A 24,749-nucleotide genomic window follows, 5' to 3' on the forward strand; every position below is an offset into this window, starting at 1 on the left:
TTTTTCTTTCACAATTTTTTTTATATTCCTCAGCTAGTGATGCTATACTTCTTCGTTCGGCTAAGACAGCTGATGTAGAGGAGCAGAGCTGTTAGTTCCTGGGGAATTTTCTGTCCCTGCCGCGTCACAGTTCTGTTCCTTTGCGCCTGTGGCAGCTCCTGACCAGCACGCTGACTTCGACCTTTCTCTTACGAGGATGAGGTCCTTTCCAAGAAGGCGTAGGAACAAGGGCAGTGGCATACTGGGTTCCTTTGGGGGTTCCAGTCTGGTGATTCCTTCGGGGTGAACCTAGAAACTAGCTTCAGCTACGTTTTCCAGGTAGTACTCGATGCAGACCTTTAACTTGAATAATGCGTGTTGACGGGAAGCAGAGAGCACTGCCTGGAGGTCTGCCTCCAGGGGTTGGACAACTTTCCCTTCTGAGGGAGAGTTAACTTCCCCAGGTGTTGGGCTGCTCTCCTTTCTGAGGGAGAACTTCCCTTCATCAGCATCTGTTTAGCACCCTTCCTGTTTGTGGGCAAAAATTGCTGACAGTTACATCTCATTACAGCAGTTGCAGTTTTGTCGCCAAAGACTACGCTCTCCCCCATGCTGAGCTGACTCTTTTTTCGGGGGTGGAGCAAATTCCGAGGCAAGTCTCTCCTGCGGGTGGTCCCCTCTCTCGGTCACGAGTAAGAACCTTCATAAAGGCTTAGTTCCTGAGGCCTTTGAAAAACCAATGTTTTCCTCCTCTGACTCAATCAGAATAGGTTCCCTCTCCGGAGGAATTGTGCAGACGTTCCCCTCCGGGGATTTGTTAAACTTCGGAGTTCATTACTCCTCGTCATCCTGGATGTTGTCAACCCCCCACTGCGGTAAGGAGACGCCAGGTCAGCCCTGTCAATGACTGTCGTGCTGTTCCTTCGGGGTCTCGTCACTATTCAGCTGTTCGTCGCTATTCAGCTGTTCGTCACTTGCCAGCTGCGCAGGAATTGCCATCTGCTCGTCACTCGTCTTCGGACAATCGTCACTCATCGCCTTGTGACCATCCCACGCAAGATCGCCAGCATTAATCTTGCTACTGTCGGGCTCGTACTCGTGGTCGTCACTCGTCAGTTGCTCACCACTCGCCTTTGGGTAATCATCTTACTACAGTTAGGGTAAGGAGAATGGCTCTGTATATTAAGACTGAGTATTTTTCTTCACGTAAGTCCTGCTACAAATGTGGATGTCATGAGATTCAGGTAATAAAAGATTGTGGCAGCCATAACAACTTCAGACATGGATGATTGTGTCTTTGGTTGTCTTCTTGTCATGATGGCTAAGATACAAGAGGAATTGAAAGGCCTCTTGGCGATTTCAATGCTCACCATAGGGGGTGGTTGAATTCTGTTTCTCCTACTGATTGCCATGGCATAAAAGCTTTGGACTTTGCCTCTGAATCAGGCTGTGAGCAAATCATAAGTGAAGCTACAGAGGTCTGTTAACGGCTGGGACCTAATATTGTACAGATGCGGTAGTTAGGTAATAATCGAGAGGCGAGGTGAATGCAACTAAACTTTATTAAATAATTAGCAAGTTTATATTCAGCAATGTGCAAGCAAGAACGTCACAAAAATTCAAACATGAAAAAGCATAAACTGTCATAATAAGAACAAGTTGGTCTATAGAAGTGCAGGGCAGAGCTAATGATAAGATAAAAAATCAAAACCATTGCAGTGTATGAAACATATGCGGTACAGTATACACTGACTCCCTTAGCATTATAACAAGTAAGGTTGGTTCTCCAGTTGGGACATCTGATCATGCCTTAATTTCATTAGTAGAGAAGACTGTCCCTAATGTGACCTATTCTTGTAAGATTTAGATATCTCAAGCAGACTAGAATGGCATTTTGAGTGATTTTCTCAACTTGAATTGGCCACAATGGTATACAGTAATAGTGTTGATCCTGTTGCTCCTTTGAATGAGAATCTAAAATCAGCATAATTGATAGGCATATCCCTTCTCATGTGCTAAGTTACCGAGTGAAAGACAACCCAGGTTCAATGAAGATTGTGGACATGATTATTTGGAGAAGCAGGAGGCCTATCATCTTTGGAATGGTAACAGATCAGATTTTACTTAGAATAACTATACTCATCTAAGAGCTTTTGCTTTGAATAAAAAGGAATACAATTTAACCATTAAAGAAACCCTTTTTGGTACAGCAGGAATATAAGTGGGGCACTACCATTAAAGCTACACTCTTTGGTGTAGACATAACAGTTCCTCCTTTACTTAAACCAGATGGCTCTGTCACTCAATATCAAAAGAAAAGGGTGACTCTTTCTCATTCCTGTTTTGCTTTTTGTCTTATGAAATTAAAACTCTCTTGATGGACCTTGATGCTTATGGAGGTGTAGATGCAAATGGTATTTTTCTTTTGTATTCTATAAAGACTGCAGATTTCTTAGTCCCTAAGTTATCTGTTATTTTCTGTAGGTTAGCAAAAATAAATTTTTAGCACTTGTTAGAGAATTGGTAATGCCACTCCATTATTTGAATGTGCTTGTGGTAGCTCAAGTCCAGCTGATTACCGCTCAATTTCCATAACTCCCGTATAGTCTAAAGTTTTTGAATGTTTTTTGGCAAAATGTCTAAATAGGTTTGCTGAATGTAATCACCTGTTCCCTAGTTTGCAACTTTGCTTTCGTAAAGGCCTTGGAGCATTTGATGCCCTTCTTACAATCTCCAAAGCTGTTCAGAAATCCCATGATTATGGTCAGGAAGTTTTTATGATTGGCCTTGATTCTAATGCTGCCGTTGACCATGTTTATCATAATGCCTTTGTTTTCAGACTCAAACAGCTGGGAGTAGATGGGTCTTTTCTTAGCATAATTATTGAATATTTAAGTAATATATCACAAAGAGTTGATGTTGATGGGCACCATACCGAGTATAGGAATGTGATATCTAGTGTTCCTCAGGGTAGTGTTCTTGGCCCATTACTTTTCATACAATGTACACATGACATGTAGTTTTGCCTAGAAAAGAAGCTCATTGCTTATGCAGATGATGCTACTCTCTTTGCATCAATTCCATCTCCTGAATGTAGATCTGTGGCTGCTGAATCCTTTGATATAGATTTAGCTAAAAGTAGTGCATGGTGCAAATTATGGGGTATGAAGTTAAATCCTCACAAAACTCAAAATATGATTGTAAGTAGGTCGAGGACTGTGGCTCCTCAACATCCAGATCTCAGCATTGATGCTTTTTTTTTAACTGTATCACTTAAAATTTTAGGTACGATTTTTGATAGAAAATTTACTTTTGATAAACACATTAGGTCTGTCTCTTCTTCATTTGCACAATAAATAGGCTTATTGAAAAAGTCTTCTAAGATTTTCTGTGGTCAATCTATTCTGGACAAGTGCTTTAATTCTTTCATTCTACTTTGTTTTGTGTATTGTTTCTTCTGATCTTCAGCTGCTGAATCTCATCTTAATTTGTTGGACAGGAACTTACGGGCAAGGCACCAGCTACCCGTTGAGAAACTACTGCTAAAGAAATATTGGGTTCTTTGACTGGCTAGACAGTACTACATTGGATTCCCCTCTCTGGTTACGGCTCATTTTATCGCTGATACGTACACAGAATAGTCTGGCTTATTCTTTACACATTCCCCTCTTTCCTCGTACACTTTGACTACACTGAGATTACCAAACTATTCTTTTCTCTCAAGAGGTTAACTACTGCATTGTAATTGCTCTGTGGCTACTTTCCTCTTGTTAAGGGTAGAAGAGACTCTTTAGCTATAGTAAGCAGCTCTTCTAGAAGAAGGTCATCCCAAAATCAAATAATCATTCTCTAGTCTTGCATAGCACCATAGCCTCTGTACCATGGTCTTCCACGGTCTTGGATTAGAGTTCTCTTGCTTGAGGGTACACTCAGGCACACTATTTTATCTTATTTCTCTTCTTCTTGTTATTTTGAAGTTTTTATAGTTCATGAAAGATTTATTTTAACGTTTTTATTGTTCTTAAACTTCTCTTGTAGTTTTTTCTTATTTCCTTTCCTCACTGCGCTATTTTCCCTGTAGGAGCCCTTGGGCTTATTGCATCCTGCTTTTCCAACTAGGGTTGTAGCTTGGCAAGTAATAATAATAATAATATTCCTGATCTGGATCTTAATCTCTGGCACCATCGTTGAATTGTTCGTTATGCATGTTGTATTAGATTTTTCATAAATCTGACTATCCTTTACTTGCAAATCTTCCCTTACAGTACCATCCTGTGTGTAATACTAGGTATGCAGTTAATTCTAATTGTCTTGCCTTCTCCATCATGAGGCTCAAAGTATTCTAGAAGTTTTATTCCAGCTGTGACCAAGTTGCGGAATGATCTTCCTAATCAGGTAGTTGAATCAGTGGAGCTTCAAAAGTTCAAACTTTCAGCATATATTTTTATGTTGAGCAGGCTAACATAAGTCTCTTTATAGTTTATTTAAGAAAGATCCATTTTAATGTTGTTACTGTTCTTAAAATATATTATTTTAATGGTTCATTACTTCTCTTGTAGTTAATTACTGCCTTATTTCCTCTCCTCAGTGGGCTATAAGTCCTTTGGACTTATAGCATCCCGCTTTTCCAACTAGAGTTGTAGCTTAGCTTGTAATAATAATAATAATAATAATAACAATAATCATGATGATGATGATGCTAATTATTATTTTCCCTCTAGCTTTGTTAAACCATCAGACATTCCTATTCCCCAGGTGAAGCGTAAGTAAGTGGACCTTCGAGGACTTTGGATCACGAAGTCAAGGGGATTAGTTCTACCTCAGCCTTCAGGAAGAACCTCTCTGTGGCACAGGTCATGCGGACCTGACTCTGGAAACGCTAGACGACCTTCACTGCCCACTACTTCTGGAAATATACCACGTTTCCTAGGATACAGTATCTTTTCCTTGTGACCTGTGGTAGATGCTCAACAATGGTGTAACAAATTAAAAAATACCATTGTATTGCTGGACTAAATGCTAGATGCAGGTATGGTATGGACCAAAGGTAATTTTTTTTTACCATTACAGTATGAATTTTATTTAATTTATTACAATTACAGTATAGATTTTATTTAAAGTTTGTTCCTATACGTACCTATACAAACCATAGACTTTTAATAGGATTATGACAATTGGCAAAGCTGAGCAGCCATGAAACTTTCAATTAGGTACACATTGCTGCTTGTTGGGTGGTGGGTAAACCCCGACCATCCAACAGGCATCTCAACCTTCACTTTGACTTTGGCCGCTGGTAAGTACACATGTATACAGCTACATTCCTTGATTTGGCTATACTGTAAAATTTTCTCTTTTTCTAGAGTGTTTGTGAATGGTTTCGATGTCTGTCCTTAAACTAGAGATGTGGCTTTGTACCCGGAAAAGAAGCTGCGTGTGTGGCTGGTAAACAAAAGGTGGATCCTCACGTGCTTTGTAATACCTGTAATAATAAATATTACTTGTTCCGTAACCGAAATACAAACCACGCTATTTACATTGAGTTTACCTTTTAGCTTAGCTGAAATGACGAGCCAATAGTTTTTAACGAGGGTTAACTACCCTCGCGCTAGTTAGCGGGGGTAGGGGAAGGGGTAGCTTGCTACCCCTCCCCCCCCACACACCGGTGATTTGCTTCACTTCACTTTTGGCTCCGGCGATGAACAGACGTGTCTGTCCATCGTCCTCGTTGACAGCCTTTAATCTTTTTCTGCTTTTTCTTTCAGTTTGTGTGTGTGTGTTAGATGTTGACCACCTTTATTGTTACTATGCATACGTGCCCTGGAATTGCCGGCCGCCCTTGTGGTACTTTTATGTCGGCCGTGGACACTGATCCTCACACCCTTTGCCCGCAGTGTCGAGGCCGACCGTGTGATCAGGAAAATAAGTGTAGTGAGTGCAGGGAGTGGTCTGCCTCCCAGTGGGAGAGGTTTGGCCGCCGGCGTAAGAAGTCCAAGAGAGACCGTTTTCCTTCCGGGGTTGCCTTGAAGGAGGAAGGTTCTCGGGACTCTTCTTTCGCCGCCCAAACCTCCTCTGAAGCTCCCCCTCGTTCAGCTCCTAAGGAGAGTCGGCCGAGTGGGAGCGCAGGCCCTAGTTCTGTTTCCCGACCTTGGGTTGGGGGAGAGGGCGTCGCCTCCCATAGCGGGGCGGTTCCTCCTCCTCCTCCGGGGGAGGTTATTGATGATTCGTTGTCTAACGATGATCTTTTTCAGATTTGGGCTTCCCTGTGGCTTAAGGGCCTGCCCTTCAGGGTAGCCCTGATTGACCTTGTCCAGTTGGGGGCCGCCGTTAAGCAGTCGCCGGTGATAGCAGAGGTAGATCCTCTGTCTATCGTCGACGTCGTGGTGACAGAGGCTTCCGACGGGGCGGGTCAATCATCTGCAGGTGCAGTTGTGGATGTTGGTGCTGACGGCTCTCCTCCCCCTTCCGTACATCCTTCGAAGGGGGAAGGGAGTCCTACGGGCTCTTCTGCTTTCCAGCTTTCCTCTAAGGGGAGTGCTTTGACTGAGACTCCCCTTCGGAGGACTGGTGGTCCTGACGATCTTCCTCGTGGCCGCCTTCGCCGTCAGGCTCACCGTCCGCTGCGTCGCAAGGGCCTCCCGTCTCCTTATAAGGGTGCTAAGAGGCGCCTTTTTGGATCTTCTCCTTCTTCCTCCGAAGGGGACTCTCCTCGCCGTAAACAGCCTGCAGCTCCAGCTTCCTTAGACCTCTCTGGGGATCGGTCTCCTACGCCTTCCAGACCTTCAACTTCTGGGGCAGATGTTCAGCAACCTGACCTCGTCACCCGACGGGCAATGGTCCCTTCGGGGCAAAGGGATTCTTCCCTTACGCGTGCAGTGTTAGCGCACAGGCGCTCTCCTGCTCGTCAGCGCTCTCCTGTTTGTCAGCGATCTCCTGTTCGCCAGCGCTCTCCTGATGATCGCCCCTCTTCTCGCCAGCGCTCTCCTGAGGACATCCTTCAACCTGTTGTTCCTGATGAGCGCCCAGCGCGCCAGCGTTCCCCTGCTCGCCCTACTGCAGTGTTAGCGCACAGGCGCTCTCCTGCTCATCAGCGCTCTTCTGACCGTCAGCGCTCTCCTGTTCGTCAGCGCTCTTCTGAGGACCATCGCCCCACTGCTTGCCAGCGCTCCCCTGTGGTCTCCGAATATCCTGCAGTTCCTGTTGTGCGCCCTGCGCGCCATCAGTCCCCTGAGCGCCCTCGCGATCCTCAGCTTGTTCCTGCACAACATCGCTCGCGTTCTCCAGCGCGTGTTTCTAAAACACACGTACGCCCACGTGCCCACGCGCTTCCTGTTCCTGTTCCTGTTCGTGAACGTTCGCCTTTGCGCCCCGCGCCGACTGTTCCCTCGCAGGATTCCACGCGTCGCCCTCTTGCTCGCCAGCGATCACCAGCTCGCCAGCGATCACAGACGATTCAACAATCGCCTGCTCTTCAGCGTTCTCCTGCGCGTCAGCGATCACCTGAACATCGGCGATCTCTAGACCGCCCGCGTGACCTATCGCCTGCGCGCAAGCGTTCTCCAACGCGCTGTCGCCCAGAAGATCTGGAAGGACATGGGTCGCCCTCTGTTAGCTCGCCCTCGCGCGGTCGTTCGCCTGCGCGATCTACGCGCTATCGCTCGCCAACGCGTCACCATGCGCCAACGCGCCATCGCTCGCCTGCACGCCAGCGTTCACCAACGCACCACCGATCGCCTGCTCGCAATCGCTCTCCCACGCGCTACAGGTCTCCTGACCAACGTCGCCAGCGATCTTCTGAGCGTTCTCGCTCGCCCGCACGACAACGCGTTCCCTCGCCGACGCGTCAACGCATTCGTTCACCGGCTCGCCCACGCGCTCGTTCGCCTGTACGCCCTCGCGTTCGTTCGCCTGCGCGCCCGCGCGACCGCTCGCCTGCGCGCCCGCGCGACCGTTCTCCTACGTGCGACCACCGTTCGCGCCGAAATTTCGCAGCCCGTGACAGCAGCAGGAACGCGTGTCACCAGACCGCGCTCAGGATCGCCTCCACCAAAGCGCAGGACCCTTGTGCAGGACAGGGAAGACACTTCATAGAGGTCAGTGCGTCTTTCTTCCCCTTTTCCTTTTCAGGCAGGTCAAGTGGTGTCCACTCCAAAGGATCGCCCGATCCCCTTCCCTCCAGCAGGGATTTCGGACTCTGTGTCCGTGGAGCGACAGACTTGGTTTGGTCCCCTGATGCGGGCGTTAGTGAAGGCTATGAAGCCAACACTCGCCGATCAGGGGAACAAGCCAACGACTGCCTCACCTCCGCTGAAGAGAAAGAGAGGAGGAGTGGACTTCGTGGTGACTTCCCCCAGGGAGAAGTTGGTTCCTAAAAGGTCTATCGGGAAGGCCCCATCCCCTTCACAGGCGTTTTCTCCTTCTCCCGTGGACGAGGCTTTTCCGTCCTCGGGTGAGTCCAGTGAGGCGATAGTCTCCCCCTCGGCACCAAGGGGGGAGCATTCTCTTCATGGAGGAGAATCGTCTCACGCGGAAGGGGCTCTCCGAACCTCTCTGTTGGGATCCTGTATCCCTCCCAGGAGGGAACCCAAGGACTCCAAGACCATCCCGAAATCGTCTTCAAGGATTCGCCAGGAACCCGCTGCTCCCCGGGAGAACGTCCTCGCTTCACCCCAGGAAGAGATTCCGGGGACGGGAGACATAGCTGCCAGCCCGCAAGGAGGAGACCAGCAGAATCTGAACATGCCTTCTGGCAGGTCCTGAGCCTGATGAGGCAACTCAACGGGTTCATGGACCCCGTGATCGCCCCCCGAGAAGGCAAGGACACGGTCCTGGACCAAGTGTTCGATGTTCAGAAGGCCCCTAAGACCAGTGCGGCTCTGCCCTGGTCTCGGGGATTGAAGAGTGCCAGAGCCAGGGCCAATGCCCAACTCGCGATTCTTGCCTCCTCCAGTCGTTCCTCTGCCGGGAACAAACTCATCCCACCTCCTCGTCTCCAGCAGAGGAGGTATTTTGAGATCTTGAGTGAGTCTAGTCTCGCTCTTCCTCTCCATCGCTCCGTAGAAGAGCTGGCTAAGGGAGTTCCTTTCGAGAAGCTCTCCGCCCGGCAGGTGACGTTCTCGGCGTCGGAGATCCTGAGCCATGAGATGGTCGCGAAGTGCGCCATACAGGCCACTTCGTGGGTGGATATATGGCTAGGAACTCTGGGCATCCTTTTGCGCTCCGAGGACTTGTCTAAGGAGACCAATAGGAAGGCCCTGGAGACCTTCTTACTCTCGGGCACCCGCTCCATCGAGTTCCTGGCGCACCAGGTCACCACCCTGTGGGCCAACTCGGTGTTGAAGCGGCGCGATGTGGTGACCGAGAGGTTCCACCCGAAGGTCCCCGCTGTGGATGTCTGTAGGCTCAGACATGCTTCCCTCCTTGGGGAGAACCTGTTGGAGCCACAGGATATGGAGCGAACGGCTGAGAGGTGGAGGAAATCTAGCACGGACTCCCTCCTCCATAGGGCCCTTACAGCTCGGCCCTATAAGCCTCCAGCTCCGCAGCAACAGCAGCAGCAGCCTCGTAAGGCACCGAAGCAGGCACCGGCAGCTAAGAAGGTGGTGTCTAAGCCCCAGCCCTTTCCAGCCAAGGTCAAGAGGGGCGGTAAGTCCTCTAGGGGAGGCAAGACTCCTAGAGGGAGCGGCTGCGGCCGCAAACACTAGGAGTGGCAGTCCCCCCGCGTGTCCACCTGTGGGGGGATGCCTTCAACGTTGCGTGCACAGGTGGCAGCAACACGGGGCCGATGCTTGGACGGTTTCAGTGATCGGCCAAGGCTATCGCGTCCCGTTCATAACATCTCAACCTCCCTTGACAGCGAATCCAGTGTCGTTGAGCTCCTATGCCACGGGATCGGCAAAGGGGCTGGCCCTTCGGGCAGAAGTCGAGACCACGCTCAAGAAGGATGCTCTCCAGGAGGTCGTTGACTACTCCCCAGGCTTCTTCAGTCGACTCTTTCTTGTAAAGAAGGCGTCTGGAGGCTGGAGACCTGTCATCGGCCTCTCGGCTCTGAACGGGTTTGTCAAGCAGACTCGGTTCAGCATGGAGACAGCGGACACGGTCAGACTTGCGGTGAGACCTCTAGACTTCATGTGCACACTGGATCTAAAGGACGTGTACTTCCAGATCCTAATCCATCCGTCTTCCAGGATGTACTTGAGATTCTGCCTAGATGACAAGATCTACCAGTTCAAGGTGCTGTGTTTCAGTCTCTCCACAGCACCTCAGGTGTTCACCAGTGTTCACCCTGATTTCATCTTGGGCGCACAGAAACGGCATCCGTCTCCTTCGTTATCTGGATGACTGGCTGATCCTAGCAGACTCGGAGTCGACCCTTCTTCGGCACCGAGACAGGTTTCTAGGTTTTTGCCAGGATCTGGGGTTCGTGGTAAACTTTGAGAAGTCCTCTCTGCAGCCGTCCCAACAACTGGTTTATCTAGGCATGCTGATAGACACCAATTTCCACAAAGCCTTTCCATCAGACGAGAGGATAGCAAGGCTGAGGAGGGTGGCGGAACCCTTCCTCAGGCGAGAAGAGCTTCCCGCCCAATCGTGGTTGCGTCTCTTAGGTCACCTATCCTCCCTGGCTCGTCTGGTTCCAAACAGCCGCCTCAGGATGAGATCCCTACTGTGGCGGCTCAAGTCCCGGTGGAATCAAGGATCCGATTCCCCGGACGTTCAGGTCCCGATAGGATCTTTGGAACGGACGGACCTACGGTGGTGGCTGGTCGACGAGAACCTGCGAAAGGGAGTGAGTCTTCTCGTCCTCCCCCCCGGAATTGACACTGTTTTCGGACTCGTCAAAAGAAGGGTGGGGGGTGCCAGAGGACCTCAGGCCTTTGATCAGAATCAGAAAAGTGCCTGCACATCAACCTGCTAGAGTTGAAGGCCGTCTTTCTGGCTCTTCAACAGTTCCAACGGACCCTGGCGGGCCATTCCGTGGTGGTGATGAGCGACAACACCACGGTAGTGGCTTATATCAACAAGCAGGGAGACACTTTTTTGCAGCAGCTATCCCATCTTGCAGTAGAGATTCTGAGGTGGACCAAAGTCCACTCAATAACACTATCAGCTTGCTTCATTCCTGGCAAGAGGAATGTGCTCGCCGACAGTCTGAGCAGGGCCTCGCAGATTGTGAGTACCGAGTGGTCTTTGGATCCTCAGATAGCCAACAAAGTCCTGACTTTGTGGGGTGCCCCGACCGTGGACCTGTTCGCGACAGCGTTGAATTTCAAGCTGCCTCTATACTGCTCCCCAGTCCCGGAGCCCAAGGCTCTCTGGCAAGATGCTTTCCAGCAACGGTGGGACAACATCGACGTGTACGCCTTCCCACCGTTTTGTCTGATGAGAAGGGTGCTCAACAGGACCAGACAATCGGTCAACTGTTCGATGACTCTGGTAGCTCCGCTATGGCATCACGCGGAATGGTTCCCGGACCTTCTGCAGCTCCTGACGGAGCTCCCGAGGGAACTTCCTCCACGACACGAGCTACTCAGACAACCCCACTCCAACGTCCCTCACAAGGCCGGGGCCTCGCTTCGGCTTCACGCCTGGAGACTGTCCAGCGTCTCCTCACGGAGAGAGGCTTTTCGCAACAGGTTGCGGAGAGAATGTCACGGCACCTGCGAAAGTCCTCTGAGGGAGTTTACCAGGCGAAGTGGAGAGTCTTTTGTGGTTGGTGTCGTGGGAGGGGTATCTCTCCACTCGATGCCACTATTCCAGCAATAGCGGACTTCCTCGTATATCTGCGGGAGGAAATGCGCCTTTCTGTTTCGGCAGTGAAAGGCTATCGCTCAGCCTTAAGCTTGGCTTTCAGGCTGAAAGGCGTGGACATTTCTTCCTCGCTAGAACTTTCTCTACTCATACGTAGCTGTGAGCTTACCTGCCCCCAGTCGGAAGTGAGACCTCCTCCTTGGAACGTGGTTCGGGTCCTCAGGGCTCTGAAGAGACCTCCCTTCGAACCATTACGCCAGGCCTCCGATCGCCACCTGTCTTGGAAGACGGCTTTCCTGCTCGCTTTGGCTTCGGCCAAGGGAGTTAGTGAACTTCATGGTTTCTCGTACGACATCGCCCATTCAAGGGGATGGGGGGAGGTAACGTTCAGGTTCGTCCCTGAGTTTGTTGCCAAGACTCAGAATCCTGGAGTGCCGGATCCTCGGTTCGACTCTTTCAGGATCGCGAGTCTCCGCTCTGTAACAAGCGACCCAGACCAGCTGCTACTATGTCCAGTGAGGTGTCTGAGGTACTACTTGAAGAGAACAGCTGCAGTCCGTCCTCAAGTGTGAGCATTGTTTGTAAGCACAGGCAGGACGAAGAGGAGGGTCACCAGGAACACCATCTCGGCTTGGATTCGAAGGGTTATCCACCACGCCTTGAATCCAGACCCTCCTCCATCACGTCGCCCTAGGGCACACGACGTCAGGGGTGTTGATACGTCTCTGGCCTTCAAGAGAAACTTCTCGGTGACGCAGGTGCTTCAAGCTGGGGTCTGGAAGCGTCAGACGACCTTCACAGCCCACTACCTGCAGGACGTGACCCACAGGAGCCTCGATACTTTTTCTATCGGCCCTGTGGTGGCTGCACAACAGCTGGTCTAACCTCAGGCTCCTTTATGGACAAGTGGCAGTAGGTTGAGGGCGTTGTTACCCGGTTTTAGTCTGCGTGAATGAAAGAGTATGTCTGACCCTTACTTCTTTCTTCATTCTCCCCTCTCTTGGGGAAGCAGCATCCTGGTCCTCGCATAGCTGACCTCGACCTCTGCAGGTAACCCATGCTTCCTTGTGCTCCTAGTATTAAGCTTAATACTGTTGCGTCCCCCATACCCTGACGAGGTGGTATTGGGAATGTCCTATCCTAGATTCCTATCTAAAGGTCTCAAGGTCAACTTCATAGGACGAGTCACACTTTCCTCCACACACGACTTATGTAGGCCACTCGTTCCTAGCGAAGCAAGGAACTTGTGAGGTGCAGGGGCTCCTTCTCTCAAGTGCTACTCACTGAGGGACGGAGTCCCCGGGCAAAGCCGAAGTCAGTAAGGCTGGGGACTTTCCACCCTTCTTAAGGGGTAAGTCACCCAATGTAAATAGCGTGGTTTGTATTTCGGTTACGGAACAAATGACAAATTCGGAGATAATTTGTTTTTTTCCTAACCATACAAACCTTAGCTATTTACACATATTTGCCCGCTAGCCCTGGCCCCCAAGTCGACTTAAGTGAAGTAAATCACCGGTGTGTGAGGGGGGAGGGGTAGCAAGCTACCCGTTCCCCTACCCCCGCTAACTAGCGCGGGGTTAGTTAACCCTCGTTAAAAACTATTGGCTCGTCATTTCAGCTACGCTAAAAGGTAAACCCAATGTAAATAGCTAAGGTTTGTATGGTTAGGAAAAATACAAATTATCTTCGAATTTGTCATCTTAGGATAATTTATCTAGCCCTGTATCCTAATAAACCATGGCATAGGTGATCAGCTCTCAAGGGAGCTCCTCCTTTTTCCCCGATAGGTCCTCCCTAAAAATCCAGATTGTAAGCATAAGTATCAAAGGTACTTGGACTCTGACACTTCTCAAAGTAAGTGTGTTCTCTTGGGAGGAACAATTGGAGCTTATCCCTGTAAATCTGATAGAGAAATAGAGAGATGCAAGATGGGATTCACCTTTGTTTTAAGGGGTACTCTTCATCATGGAGAAAGAAGTCTTGTTATGACCATTCGTGTCACTTTCAGATCTTTGGTCTGCTTTGGAGAACTCATCAGAGGGGCTCCTTTCTGTAAGACTAGGTTTCCAATACAGACTTTTCTCGGGACACATGCGTCAAGGGCATTTCTTCTGCAGAGAACGGGGAGCATGTACCATCTATAGAGGTAGTCTTTTCTGTATGTTTTTATGGGTCTGTGGTTGGACTTATGCACACAACTGCCTTCAGGACAAATGTGATTGAAGATACGTTTCAACCTTGTCTTTTGAAAGTACTGTAGTTGGCTGTGACCGATTGTCTGCTTGATAGTGATCATCTTGGGAGGTTTGCTTCAATACCGATATCTGCTAGAGATAGCTGGTTACTCTGGTGTTTACACGGTCCATGGGCAGACGTACGTGGACAACTCCCATCCTAGTAAGGACAGTTGGAGGACAAAGTTTCCTCCTCTCTTTCCAGAAACAGTTCCAATGCAACCGATCACATGACTTTACAGAGATCAACATAAAAGGTTCGCTTGTAAAGCGATCTCTCGGTATCCACAGGCACCGAGATGAGAGTTAATATTTCTCTCGAGAGACAAGCGTTCGTTGTTTCTCAATATTGGAGCCTCCGACCCTTCAGGGTTTTTATACAGACGCAGTCCCCGTGATGTACTTTCTGTCCTAGCAAGTACAGTAGTTAGCTAACCAGGTAGTCTGAAAACTCCGCAGAGTTTTAAGGAGTAATATGCTATCTGTCCTAGTTTTAAAAGAAGGATGTTGGTCTACATGTTGTACCACATGGCCTCCGGGCTCTGGTCAGAGTCCGAAAGGTACCAGCATATAAATCTCTTAAGAGATAAGGACAGCTTTCCTTGCCCTACAACAGTTCCATCTGTTCCTGGCAGGTCACTCAGTGGTGTTGATGATTGATTGATTGATTGATTTAAAGTTTTCAGGCATCCTGACATCTAAGGTCATTGACGCCGGTAACATTTAATTTATGTATACAAAAATAAGAAATAAAATAAAATAAAAAATTAAAAGAGTATTCAATAAAAATTATAAAAGTTGAATGTCATAAAAGTTAAATATTTTTCAGAAGACCTGCTTCTGAAATAAATCTAAAAATGCCACTTGCATGGTAGGACACATCATTTCCAAGAATCTTGGCAAGGATGAACCTGCCACCCTCACCTCGAGCCTCAAACAAATATCTATTCCTTAAGTTGTTATAATTGGGGCATTCGGTCAACAAATGCCTTACTGTTAGAGGTACTAAACAGTCGTCACAATACAGTTGGTGTTGGCCCTTCAGCAGAAACTCGTGTGTCAACCGAGTGTGACCAATACAGAGACGACAAAGAGACGTCTCCCATTTTCGGGGCATCATATTATACCTCCAAGGAGATAAGTCATTTGTTACCTCTCTCATTTTATTGCCATCTAGGCTATTACATTGCTGTTGCCATTTTTTGCAAACCAATTTCTTGATGTCAGGTAAGAAATCATTACAGGGAATGGGATACCTTCTTGGCAGCAACTCGGATGCAGCCTCCTTAGCCAGTGAATCTGCCTTCTCATTCCCAGACACACCTACATGTGCTGGAACCCAACAAAATTGAACTGTTATACCTCTCCGTCCAATAATAAAAAGCCATTCTAAAATCTTTAAAACTAGAGGATTATTAGAATTAAAAACTTCTATAGCTTGAAGGACACTCCTTGCATCACTAAAAATTGTAAAATTACCCTCCTTCTCCAACGCTATTTTCTCAATAGCGGTTAATATGCCATACAGTTCGGCAGTAAATATGGAAGCAGTCAGAGGAAGTGCACCTCTACAATTGAAACCATTACTATGTACTCCAAATCCAATGCCAGCCTCAGATTTGGAGCCATCAGTATAGATAAAAGTTGATCCTCTATGTTCTTTAACATGTTCATTAAAAAGAGACCTGGCTTCTATGTCTGACATATTCTTCTTATCTCCAATAAAATATTTACAAAAAGATATCTCTGGTAACTTCCATGGAGGCGTTGATGATACCTTGAATGGAAGTACCTTATTTCTAATTATATCCAGACTATTTAATAATCGTTTCACCCGAAAGCCATAAGGTTGAGGCGATTTTGGGTGCAACTCAAAGTATGATGCGTGTCTTACAAGGATTGCAGTCTGAAAGGCTAGAGAGTTAGGGAGTCTTTGCAATCTAAACCAATACCGAATAATGGAAGACATTCGGTAAAGGTCTAGAGGTAACTCTCCAGCATCAACAAGGAGACTTGGGATAGGCGAGGTTTTAAAAGCTCCAGTAGACAATCTAATACCTGCATGATGTATCGAGTCTAATATTTTTAACTGGCTTGGGGTGGCTAAAGAATATATTTCACAACCATAACTAATTTTGGAAAAAATCAAGGCCTTGTATAATTTTAAAATAGTATTGCGGTCTGCCCCCCATGATGTATGGGACAATACTTTTAAGATATTCAGAGCTTCAACACATTTAGCTTTTAACACTTTTAAGTGAGAAACCCATGTAAGCCTACAATCAAATATCAAACCTAGAAATTTAGCTTCTCTTGCACATGGTATCCGTTGACCTTTAATGTATATATCCGGGTCTGGATGTACTCCCCGGATACGACAAAAATGGACAATGGTAGTTTTACTTGTCGAGAACTTAAACCCATTCATGTCAGCCCACTGGATAATTTTATCAATAGAGAGTTGGATTTTTCTCTCAACCATTGCCATTCCAGTGCCAGCAAATGATATTGAGAGATCATCCACAAATAATGGTGAGAGAACATCCTGGGGAATGGCTGAGGATATCCCATTAATTGCTAGTGCAAAAAGGGTTACACTCAGCACACTACCCTGAGGAACTCCTTCCTGGCACTTACTCTCTGATAGAGTTTCCCCCACTCTCACTTTAAAGACTCTACGTGAAAGAAATGCCTGGATAAATAGTTCAGCTCTCCTCTCAATCCCAATTCATGAATGGTTTTAAGTATACCATATCTCCATGTGGTATCATATGCCTTTTCAAGGTCAAAAAATACTGTCACATGGTGCTGTTTGGAAGCAAAGGCTTCACAAATAGAAGACTCAAGTCGTATTAACACATCAGTTGTTGAGTGCATTTTTCTGAATCCACATTGAATCGGTGATAAAATACCCTTCTTTTCAAGGTACCACATCAGCCTTGCATTGACCATCTTCTCCATGATTTTACATAAACACGAAGTCAATGCAATAGGTCGATAGCTTGCTGCTAAAAACTTGTCCTTACCAGGTTTTAAAAAGGCTAAAATAATGACTAGTTCCCAAACACTTGGGTAACTATGATCATGCCATATTCTATTAATAATACTTAAAATAAATAACTTTGTATTAAAATGTACATGTTTAACCATTGCATATGGAATTCCATCAGGTCCAGGAGCTGTATCGTTGCAAGTAGCGAGTGCGGAATCAAGTTCTCTTTCAGTAAAATGATATTTTAATTATAAAATAAATTTTTGAATATACTTACCCAGTGAATATATATAGCTGCAACTCTGTTGCTCGACAGACAAAAAACTGTAAAAAACTCGCCAGCGATCGCTATACAGGTTGCGGGTGTGCCCATCAGCGCCAACTGTCGGCCAGATACCATACTCAATGTAAACAAAGACTCAATTTCTTCTCATCCCACTGCGTCTCTATTGGGGAGGAAGGGAGGGTCGTTTAATTTATATATTCACCGGGTAAGTATATTCAAAAATTTATTTTATGATTAAAATATCATTTTTAAATATTTAACTTAGCCGGTGAATATATATAGCTGATTCACACCCAGGGTGGTGGGTAGAGACCAGTTAAATATGTTTACATCTTATGAGCTAAGAGTTTTTATTTCATTTTAGAAGTTATCAATATAACAAAAACAAAATAAATAGGTACCTGGTAAGGAAGTCGACTTAGACGATTACTCTGCCTTATAAGTACGTCTTCCTTACGGAGCCTCGCGATCCTCTTAGGATGCTGACAGACCCCTAGGAGCTGAAGTATCAAGGGCTGCAACCCATACAACAGGACCTCATCAAACCCCTAATCTGGGCGCTCAAGAAATGACTTTGACCACCCGCCAAATCAACCAGGATGCGAAAGGCTTCTTAGCCTTCCGGACAACCCATAAAAACAACATTAAAAACATTTCAAGAGACAGATAAAAAGGATATGGAATTAGGGAATTGTAGTGGTTGAGCCCTCACCCACTACTGCACTCGCTGCTACGAATGGTCCCAGTGTGTAGCAGTTCTCGTAAAGAGACTGGACATCTTTCAAGTAAAATGACGCGAACACTGACTTGCTTCTCCAATAGGTTGCGTCCATTATACTTTGCAAAGATCTATTTTGCTTAAAGGCCACGGAAGTTGCTACAGCTCTAACTTCGTGCGTCTTCACTTTAAGCAAAGCTCGGTCTTCCTCACTCAGATGTGAATGAGCTTCTCGTATTAACAATCTGATAAAGTATGACAAAGCATTCTTTGACATAGGCAAGGATGGTTTCTTAACTGAACACCATAAAGCTTCAGATTGGCCTCGTAAAGGTTTAGTACGCTTTAAATAGAACTTAAGAGCTCTAACAGGGCATAAGACTCTTTCTAGTTCATTGCCTACGATCTCCGATAAGCTGGGAATATCGAAAGATTTAGGCCAAGGCCGAGAAGGCAGCTCATTTTTGGCTAGAAAACCAAGTTGCAGCGAACAAGTAGCTTTTTCCGACGAAAATCCAATGTTCTTGCTGAAGGCATGAATCTCACTGACTCTTTTAGCCGAGGCTAAGCATACCAGGAGAAGAGTCTTAAGAGTGAGATCTTTCAGGGAGGCTGATTGTAACGGCTCAAACCTGTCTGACATGAGGAATCTTAGTACCACGTCTAAATTCCATCCAGGGGTAGCCAAACGACGCTCCTTGGTGGTCTCAAAAGACTTAAGGAGGTCTTGCAGATCTTTATTGTTGGAAAGATCTAAGCCTCTATGCCGGAAGACCGATGCCAACATGCTTCTGTAGCCCTTGATAGTGGGAGCTGAAAGGGATCGTCCTTTTCTCAGGTACAAGAGAAAATCAGCTATTTGAGCTACAGAGGTACTGGTCGAGGATACAGAAACTGACTTGCACCAGTCACGGAAGACTTCCCACTTCGATTGGTAGACTCTAATGGTAGATGCTCTCCTTGCTCTAGCAATCGCACTGGCTGCCTCCTTCGAAAAGCCTCTAGCTCTCGAGAGTCTTTCGATAGTCTGAAGGCAGTCAGACGAAGAGCGTGGAGGCTTTGGTGTACCTTCTTTATGTGTGGCTGACGTAGAAGGTCTACTCTTAGAGGAAGACTTCTGGGAACGTCTACTAACCATCGAAGTACCTCGGTGAACCCTTCTCTCGCGGGCCAGAGGGGAGCAACTAATGTCAACCTTGTCCCTTCGTGAGAGGCGAACTTCTGCAGTACCTTGTTGACAATCTTGAACGGTGGGAATGCGTAGAGATCCAGATGTGACCAATCTAGGAGGAAGGCATCTATATGTATTGCTGCTGGGTCTGGGACTGGGGAGCAATAGATTGGAAGCCTCTTGGTCAGCGAGGTTGCAAAGAGATCTATGGTTGGTTGACCCCAAGTGGCCCAAAGTCTCTCGCACACATCCTTGTGGAGGGTCCATTCGGTTGGAATTACTTGCCCTTTCCGACTGAGACAATCTGCTATGACGTTCAAGTCGCCTTGGATGAACCTCGTTACTAGGGAGATGTCTTGACCTTTTGACCAGATGAGCAGGTCCCTTGCGATCTCGTACAACGTCAGTGAGTGGGTACCTCCTTGTTTGGAGATGTACGCCAAGGCCGTGGTGTTGTCCGAGTTTACTTCCACCACTTTGCCTCGAAGGAGATACTCGAAGCTTTTCAAGGCCAGATGAACTGCCAACAGCTCCTTGCAGTTGATATGCATGCTCCTTTGACTCGAGTTCCACAGACCTGAGCATTCCCGACCGTCCAGTGTCGCGCCCCAGCCCAAGTCCGATGCGTCCGAGAAGAGAACGTGGTTGGGAGTCTGAACAGCCAGGGGAAGACCCTCTCTTAGGTTGATATTGTCCTTCCACCAAGTCAGACAAGACTTTATCTTTCCGGAAATCGGGATCGAGACCGCCTCTAGCGTCTTGTCCTTTTTCCAGTGAAAAGCCAGATGGAATTGAAGAGGACGGAGGTGTAGTCTTCCTAGTGATACAAATTGTTCCAGGGATGACAGCGTCCCTACCAGACTCATCCACAGCCTGACTGAGCAGCATTCCTTCTTCAGCATCTTCTGGATGGATAGCAGGGCTTGATCTATTCTGGGGGCCGACGGAAAAGCCCGAAAAGCTAGACTGTGAATCTCCATCCCTAAATACAGAATAGTTTGGGATGGGACCAGCTGCGACTTTTCCAAATTGACTAGGAGTCCCAATTCCTTGGTCAGATCTAGAGTCCACTTTAGATCCTTCAGACAGCGACGACTGAAAGAGGCTCTGAGAAGCCAGTCGTCCAAATAAAGGGAGGCTCGGATGTCCGATAAGTGGAGGAATTTGGCTAAATTCCTCATCAGCTTCGTAAACACGAGAGGAGCTGTGCTTAGGCCAAAGCACAGGGCCCGAAACTGGTAAACCACATTTTCGAAGACGAATCTCAGAAAAGGTTGGGAGTCTGAGTGAATGGGGATATGGAAGTAGGCGTCCCTTAGGTCTAGCGAGACCATCCAGTCTTCCTTCCTGACCGCTGCTAAGACTGACTTTGAGGTCTCCATGGAGAACTTCGTCTTTGTGACAAAGACATTCAGAGCACTGACGTCTAGCACCGGTCTCCAACCTCCTGTCTTCTTTGCAACTAGGAAGAGACGGTTGTAAAATCCCGGTGATCGAAGGTCCGAGACTTTGACCACCGCTCCCTTCTCTAGCAAAAGAGACACTTCCAGTTTCAGGGCTTGTCTCTTTTCTTCCTCTCTGTACCTGGGAGAGAGATCGATGGGGGACGTCGCTAGAGGGGGTTTGCGTACAAAAGGGATTTTGTACCCCTCTCTGAGTAACTTCACAGATTGTTGATCTGCGCCTCTCTTCTCCCAGGCTTGCCAGAAGTACTTGAGTCTGGCTCCCACTGCTGTCTGAAGTTGCGGGCAGTCAGACTCTGCCCTTGGAGGACTTGGGTCCTTTCCTCTTCCCTCGTTTCCCTTCGGCACGAGCACCTCCTCTGCTGGAGGCTCTGCCACGAAAGGGCGGAATAAAGCGAGACGCTGGAGTGTCTATCCTCGGTCTAGCAGATAATGTAGGCAAAGGGGGAGCTTTGCGAGCCGAGGACGCAACAAGATCATGGGTGTCCTTCTGATCTAACGATGCGGCAATTTCCTTTATCAAGACTTCAGGAAACAGGCACTTGGAAAGGGGAGCAAAGAGAAGTTCAGATCTCTGGCATGGCGTAACTCCAGCAGACAGAAAAGAACAGAGAGACTCTCGCTTCTTCAGGACTCCGGACGTGAATGAGGCAGCAAGCTCATTGGACCCATCACGGACGGCCTTGTCCATGCAGGACATAATGAGCAAGGAAAAATCCTTATCTGTCGAAGAGATTTACCTGCTCAGGGCTCCAAAGCACCAGTCTAAAAAGTTAAAGACTTCGAAAGCCCTAAATATCCCTTTAAGAAGGTGGTCCAGGTCCGATGGTGACCAACAAACCTTCGAGCGTCTCATGGCAAGGCGGCGGGGAGAGTCTACAAGACTTGAGAAGTCGCCCTGGGCAGAGGCAGGAACTCCCAAGCCGAGAACCTCTCCCGTGGCATACCAGACGCTCGATCTAGAAGAGAGTTTAGATGGGGGAAAGGCAAATGCTGTCTTCCCTAAACTCTTCTTAGACTCTAACCAGTCTCCTAACAGCCGCAAAGCTCTCTTGGATGAGCGTGAGAGAACGAGTTTCGTAAAGGCAGGTGCGGTAGCAGGCACTCCTAATACAAACTCTGACGGAGGAGAACGAGGAGCCACAGAAACAAAGTGGTCCGGATACAACTCCTTGAAAACAGCCATGACTTTTCTAAAGTCCAATGATGGCTGAGTTGCCTTAGGCTCGTCCAGTTCTGAAGGTTGATCGTCTTGTGGTTCAGCAACGTCCTCATCTGATAGTTCCTCATCCGAAAACTGATGAGGAAACGGCAACGGAGTGGGCAACGTCTGGCTCGCTGAGTCCGGTCGCACTGGTGCATGCGTGACGGAGCCGGACGCAACGTCATGGAACTGCTGCACAGTCTGTGAACTGTCAACAACCATGGGAGCGCGAGGACGCACAGCGTCCACCCGAGACTGTCTAGACCGTCTGGGTTGTGCAGTCAACACCATACCGGGTTGCGGAGGTTGACGCACCGCGTCAAAACAAGTCACCTCTGATGGTTGCTGAACGTCCTGAACGTCAACAACCACCTCCGTGCGTCGCCTAACGTCAACGTGCGGCTGGCAACCCACACTGGGTCGCATCGGAGGAGGAACCACCTCAACTGGTAGACGCGAGAAGGTAACCTCAGCGTCAACAGGACGCACAACAGACCGCTTGGAAGGTTGTTGGCCAGAAGGTTCAGTAACCTTCTCCGCATTAAAGTCCTCCATCAAGGACGCAAGCTTGGACTGCATGTCTTGCAGCAAAGCCCATTTAGGGTCTACGGGAGCAGGTGCGGCAACAGACGGGGTTAGCGACTGAGGCGGTACCGCTTTGCCTCTCTTAGGCGGTGAGCAGTCATCAGATGACGGCAACGAGTCCGAACTGACCCAGTGGCTACAACCGGGACGTTGGACTTGTCCTGAAGGGACCGACTTACGTTTTAAAGGTCGTGAGACCTTGGTCCAAAGTTTCTTACGAGAAACACCTTCGGACGACGAGGTAAAAACGGGCTCTCTCGTCTTACATAGGTAGGGGCGATCTTGGGGAGATACGCCTGATACCATGGAGGGAACGTCTGTTCGCTGATCAAGGCCTCTCGAACCCATGCGTCGTACGACATTGCTTCTCCCCTGGGCTTGGGAGCTTGCAAGAGGTCCCGGACTAGGAGGACAACAGGCACGAACAGACGAACCCTCAAGCGCAACACTGTTCACAACACTTTCACTAGGCACTCTATCACTTCCCACGGCACTTTGGCACTTTAGCTCCTTAACATCCGCCATGAGTTGATTGCGGTCACTTGCAAGGGACTCAACTCTCTCCCCCAAGGCATGGATGGCACGCATCATGTCAGCCATCGATGGTTCCTGAGTGCTAGGAGGGGGGTTAGGAACAACCACTACAGGGGAAGGAATAGGTTGAGGGGCATGAGGAGAGGAAAAATCTATCGACCTAGAAGAACTTCTCCTTAATCTATCTCTCTCTAGCCTGCGTGTGTACTTCTCAAATTCGATAAAATCGAATTCCGAAAGGCCCACGCATTCCTCACACCGATCTTCCAATTGACAGGTTTTACCCCGACAATTGGAACAAACAGTGTGAGGGTCGAGAGAAGCCTTTGGAAGACGCCTAGAACAGTCCCTAGCATTGCATTTTCTAAACTTGGGAACTTGTGAAAGGTCAGCCATTTTGAATTGGTCAAGGGAAAATTCCAAAAAAACGATCTAAGTCATCAACAATGAATCCGATACAAAAAAGAGTTCAAGGATTTATTTGAAGAAAAACCCTGCACAGCGAAAGCTCAAAACCAAAATAAAGTACTTCACCAAATAAGATGGGAAAAACTCCAGGTTTCAACAGCGAGTAAAGTACGTCTTGTCGACACGTCGACAGAGAAGAAATTGAGTCTTTGTTTACATTGAGTATGGTATCTGGTCGACAGTTGGCGCTGATGGGCACACCCGCAACCTGTATAGCGATCGCTGGCGAGTTTTTTACAGTGTTTTGTCTGTCGAGCAACAGAGTTGCAGCTATATATATTCACCGGCTAAGTTAAATATTTAAAAAGGAGAATTATACGATTCTTCCCATCCTGTTGCAAAATTTAAAATTTTCTTTTCTTCAATGCTCCTGTACTGGTGACCAGGAGCTGCTACACTCTTGCACGATACATTTGAAAAATGGTCAGCCAGGGCATTACTAACTTCATTTCCTTCAGTCACAAACTGACCATTCACTTTCAACACTGGTGGTGGGTTCGGGGTAAATTTGCCTTCAATGTTTTTAAATTTTCCTCCATACAGAAGATGGTGGTGTTCTACTATTAATGGAGGAAACAAAAGCCACCCAAGATTGGCGTCTAGCTTCTTTCATGGCACGACGGAACTGTGCTCTACACTTTTTGTATGATATCAAATTTTCATCAGTACGGCGTCTACGCAATCTAGTCAGGGATTTTCTAATGACTCTGTGCAAGGCTGTTAATTCTGAGGACCACCACGGGACTGGTCGTCTTTTGAATAGTCCTGTGGTTTTGGGAATCGAATTGATTCCTGCTGTATGAAGAGTTCCATTCAGTAGGTCTATGGCATCTGTGGGGGATTATTAAGCCCACATTGTACAGGAAGGTATGGAAAAAGGAGAGCTTTGGGCTAGAAGGAAACACCATGTTTTTCTTAAAACCTCTGATTTTATTAGAACAACTAAACTTTTAAGTAAATATAATGAGACTTACATTAAGCAAAAATAGTTATAAAATTCACACTCATAAATATGATGACTTGTAAATATCAAATACTAAGTTAATTGTACTTCAATATACACTTCAAGTAAGAGAAACAGAATTAAATATACAACCAAGAAAACTAACAAAAAAAAAACATTGGAACATGAGTTATAAAAGAAAATGGTAGTGCTATTTCAGACACACTATAAGGAAACTCCTTTCAAGTGAATAAGCAGAAGACACCTTTCTAAAGTCAACATCCTCCCGGCAATAGGGGACAAAGCCACCTATTAAAGAGCACAACTTAGACCTTATCTAAATCATACATGGCAGAAAAATACATAATAAAAATTAGTAGTTTTACAAAATAAACACATTAAGCTTTGCTTGACATGCACAACT

The 24,749-nt window shown here is 47.4% G+C and overlaps 1 protein-coding gene across 4 annotated transcripts in view; it reads left to right on the forward strand.

The window, feature by feature from the left end:
- LOC137633394 (zinc finger protein 665-like) overlaps nt 1–24,749 on the forward strand; it is a 136,530-nt gene that overhangs the window by 23,854 nt on the left and 87,927 nt on the right. For 3 of the 4 annotated variants that reach the window (XM_068365620.1, XM_068365618.1, XM_068365619.1), the window contains one exon: nt 4,735–5,008. The gene's annotated coding sequence lies outside the window, so the exon portion shown is untranslated. Of the gene's footprint in view, nt 1–4,734; nt 5,027–24,749 lie in introns of all 4 variants that reach the window. The other variant, XM_068365621.1, reaches the window with a different exon arrangement.

This window comes from Palaemon carinicauda, chromosome 43 (genome assembly GCF_036898095.1).
Source record: "Palaemon carinicauda isolate YSFRI2023 chromosome 43, ASM3689809v2, whole genome shotgun sequence".
NCBI lineage: Eukaryota > Metazoa > Arthropoda > Malacostraca > Decapoda > Palaemonidae > Palaemon > Palaemon carinicauda.